Raw genomic sequence first — 16294 nt, 5'->3', positions numbered from 1 at the left:
GCACTCGACGTCGTGGTATCAGCCGAAGCCTTCCTGACATCAGCGACTGGGCGGCACGCGCCGGGTTGGACTGGAACACCTGCTTTTGTATAAGGGAGGCTAGGTCTACTCGCCGACCGCGTTCACAACATGCAGATGTGCAATGGGCGATGGGCCCAGACCCCTGCGCCATAGGATTTAGACCGGCATGCTGACCTCTCTGTTGTGCCTAGGTGGCGATGCGACATGTTGATCTTTCGAGGCCGGACATGACCCAGGAAAGTGTTTCCGGCCAAAAGGGATCGAGCGTGTTGGGAAATGTGGTGCACCCCTGTAGGGAAGTTGATCTATTTGAATAGCTGTGTCCCTCGGTAAAAGGATGACCCGGAGTTGTACCTTGACCTTATGACAACTAGAACCGGATAATTAATAAAATACACTCTTCCAAGTGCAAGATACAACCCGGTGATCTCTCTCTCACAGGGCGACGAGGGGAGGATCACCGGGTAGGATTATGCTATGCGGTGATACTTGGTGAACTTACCATCTAGTCTCTTCTACATGCTGCAAGATGGAGGTTGCCAGAAGCGTAGTCTTCGATAGGACTAGCTATCCCCCTCTTTTTCCGGCATTCTGCAGTTTAGTCGACATATGCTACCCCTTTTCCATTTGATACCAATGCATTCATATGTAGTGTAGCTCTTTGCTTGCGAGTACTTTGGATGAGTACTCACGGTTGCTTTGCTCCCCCTTTTCTCCTTTCTATACCCGGTTGTTGCAACCAGACGTTGGAGCCCAGGAGCCAGACGCCACCATCAACGACGACTCCTACTACACTGGAGGTGCCTACTACTACGTGCAGGCCGCTGACGACGACCAGGAGTAGTTTAGGAGGATCCCAGGCAGGAGGCATGCGCCACTTTTGATGTGTATCCCAGTTTGTGCTAGCCATCTTATGGAAACTTATGTCTATACTCATATATTGTTGCTTCCGCTGACTCGTCTATGATCGAGCTCTTGTATTCGAGCCCTCGAGGCCCCTGGCTTGTAATATGATGCTTGCATAACTTATTTTATTTATAGAGTTGTGTTGTGATATCTTCCCGTGAGTCCCTGATCTTGATCGTACACGTTTGCGTGTATGATTAGTGTACGATTGAATCGGGGGCGTCACAAGTTGGTATCAGAGCCGACTGCCTGTAAGAATCCCCCTTCCACACTCCTTGGCCCAAGTCGAGTCTAGACATTGGAAAACTTTTACTAACATGGTTGTGTGTCTTACGATCCCACGTCGCCATTTGGATGGTATTAGGATCTTTTACTCCTCGATCCTTACTCTGGGACTCTGAACTCTCTTCTACTCGGGTTAAACCATTTTACTAACTCTAACATTAGGATCCCGTAACCACATTCACCCCAAAGTTGGATAAGCCCTAGTTAGTCGTTAGAGTAGTATTTTGAACTATACCCACACTGTCAATTGACCCCTTTGAAACATCTTTGTTTTCATATGGAACCCATGAGACAGGTCGTGCGCCACACGACGGCCATTGGTGCCTCAGGATCACCTGCTGTGTTGGTTGAGATGATGACCTATCTGGGTTATCACTGGCACCCTGAGTACACCATCTACTAGGAGTACCAGGACTTTAACCAGGAGCAGTACCGTGCCATCGTCCACCTCTACTCTCGGGAGTATGACTCCACTACCGTGCTGCACACTGCTCATGGTGTTGGAGTGACTATCGACATGGCAGTCCATGATGCTGCTTATGCTACTCTGACACGTCTTCGTGGAGAGTATCGGGAGTTGGACACCTCCCCTTTCAGGCACATTGCTGCCTACTCCACAATCACCCGAGAGCCCTTCTACCATCAGAACCTGGTTCTGCATGCTGATGGGCTGGATATAGCTAACCGAGCTCTTCGCCACGAGTTGTACACCACCCGTCAACACCTTTACCGTGCTCTCACGCTGTTGCACCCCTTTGTCCGATCTGGTGATCTATCACGTTCTGTGATCTATCTTGCCAGGGCTGTGATGCCCCAGGGTGTCGGCTGGCCAGATGTGGGAGGCTACTCTCCCACACTTGGTCCTCTTCTGCCACCTGCGCGTCGGGTTCTGCACCACAGTATCCGCGGACCCCAGTCTACTGACGTGGAGGACTTCCCGTCGCGTCACTACCAGCTGTCAGGCTAAACCTACCTCCACGGTTCCTCCTGGGACTGATGTAGGATTGCTTATTAGTATTAGATGCATTCGCCGCGAGCCTGCGTGCCGCCTATGATGTCTTTCACCTAGGTACTGAACTTTGTGTACCGAACTCTATGCATGATCCCTTTTGTAAGATATGCCGACTACTATGTAGTATCTATCGTGCTCCTTGTCATTATGCATGCTTCATCATGAATGATGTTTGTCTTTGCAACTTTCTAAATGTTGAACTACCCCTGTTATATTTTAGCAGGATTGTTAGACTAGGTGGCCGTGGTCATGGTGGCTATGCCCCACCTCTGCCTGACTACATGGCTGGTATGATACAACAGCTCGAGATGAATCGCCAGTTCATGGAGAGTATGATGGCTCAGTTTCCTCATCCCAATATAAACTAGCAGCCAGCCCAAGTGTGATGCGGAGCATCCCAAGGCCATCCCAATGGACCCAACTACATATCCTACGACACCTCTAGGACCCATGACACGAGCACATGCAAGAGCTCTTGAAACCGAGGTGACATCTCTCCTCTCACAATTCCACTTCGATGCACACGAGACATGGCTACTACCTCATATGGACACATTGTGCATGCTCTGGTATCATGGAGAAGCTAAGGAGCAAGGACAAGAAGAAGAATAAGATGGACGTGAAGACGGAGACGAAGAAGAGGAGCTATAGGAAAAGTCCCAGCCACCGGACGACCGGCCGGGAACGGACGTCCGGAGCTTGAAGCATCAGCGGACGTCCGGTCCAGATCGGACGACCGGCGCACCTGTATCCGAGCCAAACAAGGGGACGTCCGGTCCAGACCGAACGACCGGTGCCCCTGCACCCGAGGCAAAAGAGCGGACGTCCAGCCCCGATCGGACGACCAGCTCGATAGCATCTGAGCCCACATTAGCGGAAGTATGACGTTTCCGGATGTCCGGCACCCCCATCACAGAGCACAACCATCGAACGTCCGGAGGACACCGGACTACCGGCTGCTCCAGAGACACCAGACGACCGGCCACTAGCGGACGTCTGGTACCTGGCTGCGTCCAGATTCGGGCCCGAGGCCCATGTACCCCTACTTCCGCCCCCATTTGCACTTAGACTATAAATAGACCTAACCCACCTCCTTTCTAGGGTTAGCAAAGGATTAGCTCATATTTGGTGTGAGAGCTTTGCTCATCCACTTGCTTACCTTCTCCTCGGAGATTTGAGACTCCACCGGAGAAGATCCCCCAAGCCGATTGAAGACACCTTTTAGGGAGGAACTCAAGACCTCCTCACGGAGAAGACCGGTTACCGTGTATCGTCTGTTGTTGACTTTGGGTCGCGTATCTTCTCTTATGTATTCGAGGATCTAGCACTAGTGTGACTTGTTCTTGTTAGCTTGAGTGTTCCTCTTGTGTTTCCCCTTGTGATTTCCCTTGTTTCCCTCCTCGTGTTCTTCGTGTTCATCGCGGGATCCGCTCCTTTCGTGAAAGATCGGCCAATTAGGATTCTACCCTACATCTTCTTGGTATCTAGAGCAACGTTGATCAAGATTTCGGAGTCTCCGCGTTGTGTTTCTAGCCTTCTTTTGTCATTTTCCTCCCTAATTCAAAAATTCCCCACAAAAATAACCCCCAATTTTTTTTGTGATTTGTTAGTGTGTTGAGATTTTGTTGGTTTGGATCCATGGATTTGCTTTGTTTTGAGTGGATCTAGCTTTTCCCCCCTTTCCCCACCCTTTCCATCCACAAAATCCTCCGAATTTGACCATTTTCGTCATCCCCAACACGAACACGTGAAGTTCATCCCATGCCCGAATTTTGCCCAGGCACCGGACGTCCGACCCAGCCCGGACGTCTGACGACCGGATGACCGGCCCAGCCCGGACGTTCGACCGACCCTGACAAAACTGAATTATTTTTCAGTGTAGTCACCACCACCGCCCCACATTTCCGCGTACGCACTCCTACCACCTATACACCATCACCATTTCCGCATACCACCACCATTGCTTACTCGTTTCGCTCTGCGACATGTGTTGCCACTTTGAGCTTGGAGAATTTGAGGTGCGGTTCTGTATCCTTTTTTGTTTCGGCTATCTAGGTACGGTTCGACATCAACATCACCGCCGCTCATCTTCGCCACGGACGCATCAACAACGATGAACACCTCGACTACATCTTGGTATTCGGTACACCATTTTGACAGCATACCGTATGCAAGAACGGTAACCTCGTCTTAGTATTGGATACATCATTCTTGCCATTACATTGATAGCCATCATAGCCTTACTCCTTTGTATTGCTTACCCATCGAGACTAGCCATTGAGTATTGCCGGCAACGAGACTTGTGCACATTAGTGATCATACTTCCCATAGCATACATACATCATTGTTGCATATATTGGTATCATCTCTTGTGTCACAAAGTTGTCATCGCATACACAATTGCTATCTTGGTTCGTCAAGCATTGCATGAGAAAAGAGCTCAAACCACAAAGAGCCAAACAAGCTTTTAAGCAAAAAGGAAAGATAAGCAAAGAGCTTTTAAGCAAGAACCATAGCATCATACAACATTAAGATTGTCATACTAGATCATCTTGGATCATATCATAGAAACACCTTGCATAGAGCATACTTGGGATAGAAGTCGTTGCATTTTTGCTAAGTAGGTTGTGCACAAGTTCTTGTATCTGCCTATTGTGCAATCGTGCTAGCGTCTCTCTAGTGTTGTGCAACAAGAGCATTTTTGTGGATTCCACATTTTTACTCACCCTTGGTTGCACGACCCCACTTATCTTTTTGCGTATGTGTTTCCGTGTACCTTATATGCTTGGTATACTTGTTACATTGCATCTTGCGAATCTTTTCCAACATTATTGAAGCTCACTTACAATTGCATCAAATTTTGTGCCACCATCCTAACCAAGCCCCACCATAAGCTTTTACTTGTGTAGGTGTGAGAAACCGACAAGAGCTAGTACCAATTGTGCTATTTCCTTGTCCTACATTGGAGTGATCATCGATCCACTGTCAACTTCCGTCAAGGTACATTTGGTATTTGTTCTTCTCTTTCTACCACTCACATTTGTCTTGGAATGATGGATAGGCCAAGTACTTCTACCAACCCACTCTTCCTTGAGCACAATGACAACATGAAATCCTACGTCACCAAGAGCCACCTCTTTGGTGCACAACGTGCTTTGCATCAAGAGCAACAAGCTATGAGTGAACACATCGACAACCTCGCCGCCGACTTGCGACTCTGTGAGCAACGTACAAGGGACTACTACGACCACAAGCTCGATGATCACAAGCAAGAGAATGACACAAGGATGGATGAGATTCACGCTTTGTTTCTCAACCGCTCTTCTTCCACTTCATCCTCAACAAGAAGGACTCGCTCAAGTCGACACTCGGACTTCACCCTCTCTGGCTCAAATACACCGACATCGAACACTCTACGCCGTGCTGCACGCAACGATCGTCAAGCCAGCCTCAATCCTCTATGCGACACCGACTCTCAAGAGCATCGATGACGTCAAACCCAAGAGGCTTTTGCTCTAGCACGAGAACGGCAATGAAAACGCCAACATGAAGAGGAAGAGCAAGCGCGTCTACACCAAGTTGCACAATATGCCGAAGCACAACGCCAAGAACAACAACTCCGTGAAGCTCAAGCACTTGCGGCGCAACAAGCCCTCCGATATTCAAGTCGAGCCATAGCCGACCGAGGCCGACAAGCTCGTGAACAAGAAGAAGCACTTCGCGAAGAAATTCAAGAACGAAGATTTCAAGCTCGCGTGCATCGTCAAGTTCCTCAAGATCCTCCTCGAGCTCGACAAGCTCCTCCACAAGCTCGCCAAGAACATCACGTTCATCAAGAGCATGAACACAATGGAGATCCTCCACGACAAGAGCAACATGAGGTTGACAACCCTCCTCACCAAGAGCACCACGAGCTTTACAATCATCAACAACATGGGCGTCATCATCCTCGACCCCAACACAATGAAGAGCAACACTATGGAAAGCTCAAGTTCAACATGCCCAAGTTCAACAGAAGCAACGATCCCGAAGAGTACATTTCATTGGCATTGAAAGTTGACAATATCTTCCGTTTGCACAACTACGATGAAGAAAAGAAGATCGTGATGGCATTTGGTGGGAACAAGTTATCGAGCGCCGAGAGGCAAGAGGTGAACCACTCATCACTAATTGGGCGCAAATGTAGGATGTCATGAGAGCATGCTTCGTGCCTACCTACTACAACAACGACCTCTTCTAGAAACTCCAACTACTCAAGCAAGGAACCAAGAGCGTTGAAGAGTACTACAAGGAAATGGAGATTGCCATTATAAGAGCCAATGTCACGGAAGATGATGCGCAAACTATGGCACATTTCTTGAATGGACTCAACCATCCTATCAAGAAGATTGCCGACTTCCAACCATACTCGAACCTCATCGAGCTAGTGCATCAAGCTACCAAAGCGGAACGCCAAGTGCAAGATGATTTCAAGTATGCCAAGTTCTCATCCAAGTCATATGGCTTCTCCAACACCCAAGCTTCGACGACTCCAACACCGTCTACCAAGCCTTCTACTAGCAACATCAACAATTCGAGTTCCAAGAAAGCTTCGTCAACTCCAAGTTATCCTACTACGAGCAACTTCAAGCCGAGAGCTTCTAAGTCATCAACCCCAACTGATGAGACCGTCAAGACGAGTTCCTTCAAGTGTTTCACATGCGGAGGCCGAGGCCACAAGTCCTATGAGTGCACCAACAAGCGGACAATGATCCTCAACGACGACGGCACATACGACTCGATGAGTGAAGGAGAAATGGATGCTCTTGAGCAAGTCGCCATGCACCGGCAAGTGAACGATGAAGAGGAACACATCTTTTGCGATGAAGATTCAAGTCCCGCTCTTATCGTCTCCAAAGTCTTGTCTCTCCAACATCACCAAGAAGAAGACCAAAGATGCCACATATTCCACACCAAGGTCAGCATCAATGGAAGATCCGTTAAGGTCATCATTGATAGAGGGAGTTGTCATAATCTCGCAAGTGAAGAACTTTGCTCCAAGCTCCAATTGCCCAAGACAAAGCACCCTCATCCATACAAAGTGCAATGGCTTAGTGACTCTGGCACTATCCAAGTCGACCATTGAGTACAAGTCTCCTTCAAAATTGGCGCCTAAGAAGACACCTTGGATTGCGACGTCATTCCAATGACCATTTGACATCTCCTCCTTGGATGCCGATGGCAATTTGATAGAGGAGTCATCCACAACGGCCGAACGAACCACTACATCTTCAAGATGAAGGGCAAGGAGTACGTCCTCCGTCCAATGTCACCAAGCCAAGTGACCGCTGACAAGCAAGCCACCCATCGTGGAGATCCTAGTGAGAGAGTGAGCCACCAAAAAGAGATTGAGCGCCACAAGCCCAAATCGAACACCTCCTCGATGAGCAAAAAGAAGAACTTAGTCCTATTTGCCACCAAAAGTGAGATAAGAGGAGTGTGTGAGAACCCATCTAGTGTCCTATAGTACGTCATTGTGTGCAAGGACAATGCACCACAAACTAACACTTCTCACACTCTTCCTCTAGTGGTGTCTTCTATTTTGCAGGAATTCACGATGTTTTCCCCGACGAGCTACCTCCGGGACTACCTCCACTATGAGGCATTGAGCTTCGCATCGACCTCATCCCCGGAGCACCGCTTCCGAACAAAGCTCCCTACCGCGTCAACCCCGAAGAAACCAAAGAAATACAAATGCAAGTAAAGCATCTCATAGACCATGGACATGTGCGTGAAAGTTTGAGCCCTTGTGCCGTCCCGGTCATTCTTGTGCCAAAGCGAGACGGTAGCTTTCGCATGTGCTCCGATTTTACATCTATCAATGCTATCACCATTCACTATAGGTATCCAATTCCATGCCTTGATGATATGCTTGATGAGCTTAGCGGTGCCACTATATTTTCCAAAATTGATCTTAAGAGTGGTTACTATCAAATCCACATACATGAGGGTGATGAATGGAAAACCGCTTTCAAAACCAAGTTTGGGTTATATGAGTGGTTAGTCATGCCTATGGGTCTTTCAGAAGCACCGAGAACTTTTATGCGTCTTATGAATCATGTTTTTCGGCCTTACATCAGTATATTTGTTGTGGTCTACTTCGATGATATCCTTGTTTTTAGCAAGTCTCTCAAAGAGCATGTCACCCATTTCTGAACCGTTTTTCAAACTCTTCGAAGAGAGCATCTCTATGCTAATATGAAGAAATGCCTTTTTGGCATTGACAAGCTCATTTTCTTGGGTTTTGTTGTTTCCTCTACGGGTGTTCATGTTGATGAGTCCAAGATCAATGTTATCAAGACTTGGCCACAACCAACCAATTTGCGTCAAGTGCGTAGTTTTCTTGGCCTTGCGGGTTTCTATTGTCGCTTTGTGAAGGATTTTAGAACCATTGCTTCGCCATTGCATGCTTTGAGTAAGAAGAATACGCCTTTTGTTTGGGGACCATCCCAAGATACTGCATTCAATGAACTTAAGAATTTGCTTACTCATGCTCCCGTGCTTGCTTTACCGAACTTTGACAAGCCTTTTGAGATTCATTGCGATGCTAGCGGTAATGTCATAGGAGGTGTGTTAACACAAGAGAAGCACCCCATAGCTTACTTTACTGAGAAACTTTCTGGAGCGCAACTCAATTACCTCATCTATGACAAAGAGCTATATGCTTTAGTGCGAGTCTTGCATGAATGGGAACATTACCTTCGTCCCCATGAGTTTATCATTCATACCGATCATGAGACTCTCAAGTATCTTAAGGGCCAAACTAAGTTGAACAAGCATCATGCTAAATGGAGTGAATTTATTGAGTATTTTCCTTATGTCATCAAGTACATCAAAGGTAAGGAAAATGTTGTAGCGGATGCTCTTTCCCGCATATGCATGCTTGTCACTCAACTTGAATTGGATGTCATTGGTTTTGAGCATATCAAAGACTTGTATGAGCATGATCCTACTTTTGCTACTCCTTATGCCAAGTGTTTGTCGCACACCTCTTGGGAATGCTATTACATCAAAGATGGATATCTTATGAGATCTAATAAACTTTGCATCCCTGAGTCTTCTCTTAGTTTGTTGCTTTTGCATGAATCTCATGGAGGAGGCTTAATGAGACACTTTGGACGAGACAAGACGTTCGCCACGCTCTTGAAGAACTACTTTTGGCCCAAGATGTTTTGCGACGTCAACCGCTTCACCAACCGATGCTCTACATGTCGCGAAGCTAAGTCCAAAGCTCAAGCCCATGGCCCTTATATGCCTCTACCAATTCCATACCAACCATGGGAAGATATTAGCATGGACTTTGTACCTGGTTTGCCTAGGACTAGAAATGGGAAGGATTCGGTATTTGTCGTTGTGGATCGTTTCTCTAAAATGGCACATTTCATTCCTTGCAACAAGATAGACGATGCTTCACATATTGCTAATCTCTTTTGTAGGGAAATATTGCGTCTACATGGTGTGCCAAAGACTATCGTCTCGGACCGCGACATCAAGTTCCTTAGCTACTTTTGCAAGACCCTATGTGCCAAGCTCAGAATCAAGCTACTTTTCTCCACGACGTATCATCCACAAACCAATGGCCAAACGGAAGTTACTAATCACACACTCTCCACTCTACTTTGAGTAATCATCAAGAAGAACATCAAGGAGTGGGAGGAGTGCCTACCTATCGCCGAGTTCGCCTACAACCGAGCAAGACACTCAACAACCGGCAAGTCCCCATTCGAGGTCGTCTACAGCTTCAACCCTTTATCACCATTGGACATTCTCCCTCTACCACTCCAAGAGCGCATCAATTTGGACGCTAGCGCAAGAGCGACACATCTCAAGAAGGTGCATGAAGACACACGGAACACCATCGAGCGCCAAGTTCAACGCCTTGCGTCCAAGCTCAACTAGAACAAGCGCCCTATGGTCTTCAACATTGGTGATCTTGTGTGGCTACACCTTCGCAAGGACCGTTTTACACAAGAACGCAAGTCCAAACTTCGACCACGAGTGGATGGACCCTTCAAGGTGCTCGCATGCTACAATGACAGCGCTTACAAGATCGACCTCCTGCGCGACAAGTACAATGTGGGCGACATCTTCAACGTCAAAGATCTCTCTCCCTTCCATGGTGATGAAGAATTTGATCCGAGGACGGATCTTCCCCAAGGGAGGGGAGATCATGCGGAGCATCCCAAGGCCATCCGCATGGACCCAACTACATCTCCTACGACACCTCTTGGACCCATGACACGAGCACGTGCAAGAGCTCTTGAAACTGAGGTGACATCTCTCCTCTCACAATTCCACTTCGATGCACTTGCGACATGGCTACTACCTCATATGGACACATTGTGCATGCTCAAGTACCATGGAGAAGCTAAGGAGCAAGGACAAGAAGAAGAGGAAGATGGACGTGAAGACAGAGATGAAGAAGATGAGCTGTAGGGGTCCCAGCCACCGAACGACCGGCTGGGAACGGACGTCCGGAGCCTGAAGCATCAGTGGATGTCTAGTCCAGACCGGACAACCGGCGCGCCTGCATACGAGCCAAACGAGCAGACGTCCGGTCCATACCGGACGACCGGTGCCCCTGCCCCGAGGCAAAAGAGCGGACATCCGGCCCCGACCGGATGACCGGCGCGACAGCATCCGAGCCCACATCAGCGGAAGTCCGACATTTCCGGACATCTGGCACCCCCATCACAGAGCAGAACCAGCGGACACCCAGAGGACACCGGACGACCGACCGCTCCTGAGACACCGGACGACCGGCCACCAGCAGACGTCCGGTACCTGGCTGCATCCAGATTCGGGCCCGAGGCCCATGTACCCCTACTTTCTCCCCCATTTGCACTTAGACTATAAATAGACCTCTCCCACCTCCTTTCTAGGGTTAGCAAAGGATTAGCTCATATTTCGTGTGAGAGCTTTGCTCATCCACTTGGTTACCTTCTCCTCGGAGATTCGAGCCTCCACCGGAGAAGATACCCCAAGCGGATTCAAGACCCGTTTTAGGGAAGAACTCAAGACCTCGTCACGGAGGAGATCGGTTACCGTGTATCGTCCGTTGTTGACTTTGGATCGTGTATCTTCTCTTATGTATTCGAGGATCTTGCACTAGTGTGACTTGTTCTTGTTAGCTTGAGTGTTCCTCTTGTGTTTCCCCTTGTGATTTCCCTCATTTCCATCCTCGTGTTCTTCGTGTTCATCGCGGGATCCGCTCCTTTCGTGAAAGATCGGCCGATTAGGCTTCTACCCTACATCAAAGTGACCCTGCAGGATTTCATGCGCCTCAACCCAACTATGTACCGCAGCTCAACTCAGCCTCTGAATGCTGATGACTGGCTCCATGAGATCACCTATGAGATGGAGTCTGCTGATGTAGCCCCTACCAGCTATGTCACCTTTTCTTCCTTCTTCCTGAAAGGACCCGCTGCTCAATGGTGGGACAACCGCAGGCGTACTCTGCCGGTTGGAACAATCATCACCTGGCCAGACTTCATAGCCGCTTTTCCTACCTGCTTTATTCCTCAGGGAGTCATGGACCGGAAGAAGCGCGAGTTCTGCAACCTCACCCAAGGCAACAAAACTGTGGAAGCTTACCAGCGTGAGTTTCTGGATTTATCTCGCTATGCTGAGGAATACATTGCAACTAATGCGCGTAGACAAGAGAAGTTTCGTGATGGCCTTCAAGCTGACATCAAGCTCGCACTTCTAGTGCATGACTTTGCTGATTTCGCCACCTTGGTGAACAAGGCCATCAATGTCGAAACTGGTCTGCAGGAACACCAGAGCTCTCACAGGCGCAACTGTGACACGGGCTCATCTTTGGGCCCGTCCTCGCAGAAGCGTAGGATATGGATTCCCAACAACATGTACCAGTCAACTGCACCTGCTCCAAGGCAGTCCTATGCTGCACCGCGTCTACCTCCCCTACCAACTAGGTAGCCAAGACTTCCAGCTCCACCACCCCGAGCTCCTGTTCCCACTCCCAATAATGGTCTGTGCTTCAGGTGTGGTCAACCAGGGCACCATGCTAGGATTGCAACCAGAACCATAATCAACTGGCCCTCCCTGCAGCTGGCCGTGGGAGCAACCAGCCCCACAATAACAATGCCAAGCCTTATGGTCGTGTTCATGCTAACCACGTTGATGTCACTGAAGTTCTTGACTAGCCTGCTACTGTGATGGGTACACTCCTCGTAAATTCTGTACCAACATCCATTTTATTTGATAAAGGAGCATCGCATTCATTCATATTAGCTGAGTTTGCATTCATGCATGGCATTAAATATGAAATATGAACACTGCGATAGTGGTACACACTCCTGCGGGCCAATATCAAACCTCTATGGTTAGTCACAACGTTCCCGTTGAAATTGAGGACTAGAATTCCTTGACTCTCCCATCGTACTGAAGTCCTGTAGCATTGACCTCATTCTGGGAATGGATTGGTTGAAAGCGCATACTGCTTCTATAGTTTGCGCCACTAAGACCGTCCGTCTGCTATACCCTTCTGATGAAATAATTACTTACCAAGCTCATCTAGTTCAGAATGTCGAGGCATGGCTTTATGCCTTGAATGCATTGAACGCTGCACCACTCGAGGGCATTGAAAACATTCCCGTCGTTCGCGAATTCAAAGATGTATTTCCGGAAGAACTTCTAGAGATTCCCCCTGCTAGAGCTGTCGGATTCATCATCGACTGGAAACCAGGCACCACCACTATAGCCAAACGACCCTACAAGATGCCCCCGCATGAACTCATTGAGCTTAAGGAGGAAATCGACAAATCTCTTCTCAAAGGTTTCATTCGCCCTAGTTTCTCTCCTCGGGGAGCACCTTCTCTCTTTGTTAAGAAGAAGGATGGGACGAACCGATTAGTCCAAGACTACCGTCTTATTAATGAAGCCACCATTCAGAACAAATATCCCCTCCCTCGGATCAATGATCTATATGATCAACTGGCTGGTTCATCAGTGTTCTCTAAACTCGACTTGAGGTTGGGTTACCACTAGATTTGTGTTCGTGAAGAGGATATCCCAAAGACCACCTTCGTGACTCGATATGGATCTTACGAGTACACCGTCATGTCATTCGGCTTAACGAATGCTCCAGCCACCTTCTCTCGTCTAATGAACTACATATTCATGGATTACCTCAACAAGTTCATCATGGTTTATCTGGATGATATCCTTGTATTTTTCAAGAACAAAGAAGAACATGCTGAACATCTTTGTCTTGTGCTGGAAAAGCTTCAAGAGCATCAACTCTATGCTAAGTATTCCAAGTGTGAATTCTGGCTCCCAGAAGTAACCTATCTTGGGCATGTCATCTCAAGGATGGTATTGCCGTCAACCCTCAACGAGTCCAGGCTATTCTCGATTGGACTCCTCCGAAGAATGTCAAGCAAGTACGAAGTTTTCTCTGTCTCGCCAGCTATTGCCGTCGATTCATCGAGAACTTCTCCAAGATCGCCAGGCCTCTGACTAACCTGTTGCATAAGGGCGTCAAGTTCCAATGGAAATACAAGTGTCTGCAAAGTTTCTCGGCACTCAAAGACAGGTTGACTTCTGCCCCAGTGCTTGCTCCATCTGATACTAAGAAGGACCTCGACATTTACTGCGACGCTTCCCGTCAAGGATTAGGCTGTGTCCTAATGCAAGAGCGCAGAATGATTGCTTATGTCTCTCATCAACTGCGCCCTCATGAACAAAACTACCCAGTTCATGACGTCGATCTTGCTGCTGTCATTCATGCTCTGAAGCAGTGGCGACAATACCTTCTTGGTAGTTATTGCGAGATCTTCACCGACCACCAAAGTATGAGATATCTATTTATTCAGCCAGACCTGAAACTCCGTCAGCAGAGATGGATGGAGACTATTGCATACTTTGACATGGGTATATCCTATACCCTAGGCAAGGCTAATGTAATGGTTGATGCCTTGAGCCGCAAGTCTTACAGCAACTACCTCCAGGTTCACCAAGTTCAGCCCTCGCTTGTCGAAGAATTTAGAAAGATGAAACTTCATATTCTCCCCCTGGTGCACTTTCTCCCCTCCCCCAGAGTTCCAAAAGATGAATCTTCATGTTGTCACTAAGGGTTCTCTAAATACCCTAGCCATCGTACCAGATCTCATAGACGGTATAAAGACTATTCAAGGTTATGACTCTGAAGTCCAGAAGATTAAACGCCATCTCGCAGAAGGAAATCCCTCATTCTTCACTATCGCCGATGATGGCGCCTTGTACTTCAAAGCCGCCTAGTGGTACCATGTTCAAGGAAAAACCTTGATCAGACTAAAAAGGTTATGAAAGAAGCTCATGATACGCCTCTGTCCATCCATCCTGGTAGTACAAAGATGTACCAAGACATCCGTCAGAGATTCTGGTGGTCTAATATGAAGCAAGACATTGCTCCTTATGTTGCTGAGTGTGATGTTTGCCGTCATATCAACGATGAACATCAAAGGCCTGATGGAACTCTACAACCTATCACTATTCCTAAATGGAAATGGGACCATGTTAAAATGGACTTCGTCACTGGATTTCCCAAATCGCGGAAAGGTAATGATGCTATTCTTGTCATCATTTACCGGCTTTCTAAAGTTGCACGTTTTCTGGCGGTCAAAGAAACAATTACTGCTAGTCAGCTTGCAACTCTCTACATGTCCAGAATTGTTTCACTTCATGGTATTCCATTGGTTATCAGTTCAGACCGTGGCAGCTTGTTCACTTCAAGATTCTGGACTAGTTTCCAAGAAGCTATGGGAACTCATCGGTCGTTCAGTACTGTGTTTCATCCTCAGTCGCAAGGGCAAGTTGAACATGTCAACCAAATCCTCGAAGACATGCTTCGAGCGTGTGTAATTTATTTGGCCAAAAATGGGAGGAATCTCTTCCATATGCCGAGTTCTCTTATAATAATAGTTATCCAGCTAGTCTGAAGATGGCCCCCTTCGAAGTGTTATATGGACGAAAGTGCCGAACCCCTCTGAACTAGTCAGAAACTGGGGAACGTCCACTCTTCGGTCCGGATATCATCCAACAGGCCAAAGAACAAGTCCACATTATTCGCGAGAATCTCAAGAGCGCTCAGTCACGTCAAAAAAGTCAGTATGACCGTCATCACAAAGACATGGTCTATCAACCTGGCAAAAAGGCTTATCTTGGAGTTACACCAATGAAGGGTGCTCACCACTTCGGGATCAAGGGCAAGCTAGCTCCTCGCTATATTGGCCCATTCACTATTCTTAAAAGGCATGGAAAAGTGGCATATCAACTGGAGCTTCCGCCGAACCTTTCTCAGGTTCACGATGTGTTCCACGTGTCACAGCTCCGCTGTTGCTTCAAGGACCCAATCCGAGCAGTGGATCATAAAATGCTCGAATTGCAATAGGACCTCTCCTATAAAAGAGCATCTGAACCGCATTCTCGATCAAGTTGAATGCCACACACGTCAGAAGGCGGTCAAGTTCCTCAAGGTCCAGTGGTCGCATCACTCTGAAGATGAAGCCACTTGGGAGCATGAGGACCTCCTGTGTGATGAATACCCCGCACTGTAGTGAAGGAGTTTTGCAACACCCGGATAATTAAGCAACAGTAAAACTGTGCTAATGATGCCACGTCACCTCCGTCACTGTTTGATCTCACGTCGGTTCGAAACTTTTCGAATTCAAAATTTAAATATTTTCTAACATCAAAAGTTTTCAAATGTCTACACAAAAATGTTCGGTTGGTGCCACATATTTTACTAGTAATAATAGTGGAGGAAACTCATTTTAGAAATTACTAAAATGCTATAAAATAAATAAAATAGAAAAGAATAAAAAATAAAAGAAAAGAAATAAAAATAGAAAACAAACAAATACAAAAAAGGGAAGAACCCCCCGGGCTCAGGCCCAGCAGGCCATCAGCCCCACTGGGCCAACCCACCAGGCCCAGCTGGCCACTCCCCCACTCCCCCTTATCCACTCACACCCCAAACCCTAGCACCCCTCACCGCCCCCACTCGCCCCCTCCCACTCCCCCACGTCT

The sequence above is a fragment of the Triticum aestivum genome, chromosome 2A (assembly GCF_018294505.1).
Source record: "Triticum aestivum cultivar Chinese Spring chromosome 2A, IWGSC CS RefSeq v2.1, whole genome shotgun sequence".
In the NCBI taxonomy this organism is placed as follows: Eukaryota; Viridiplantae; Streptophyta; class Magnoliopsida; order Poales; family Poaceae; genus Triticum; species Triticum aestivum.
This window is presented reverse-complemented; position numbering follows the sequence as displayed.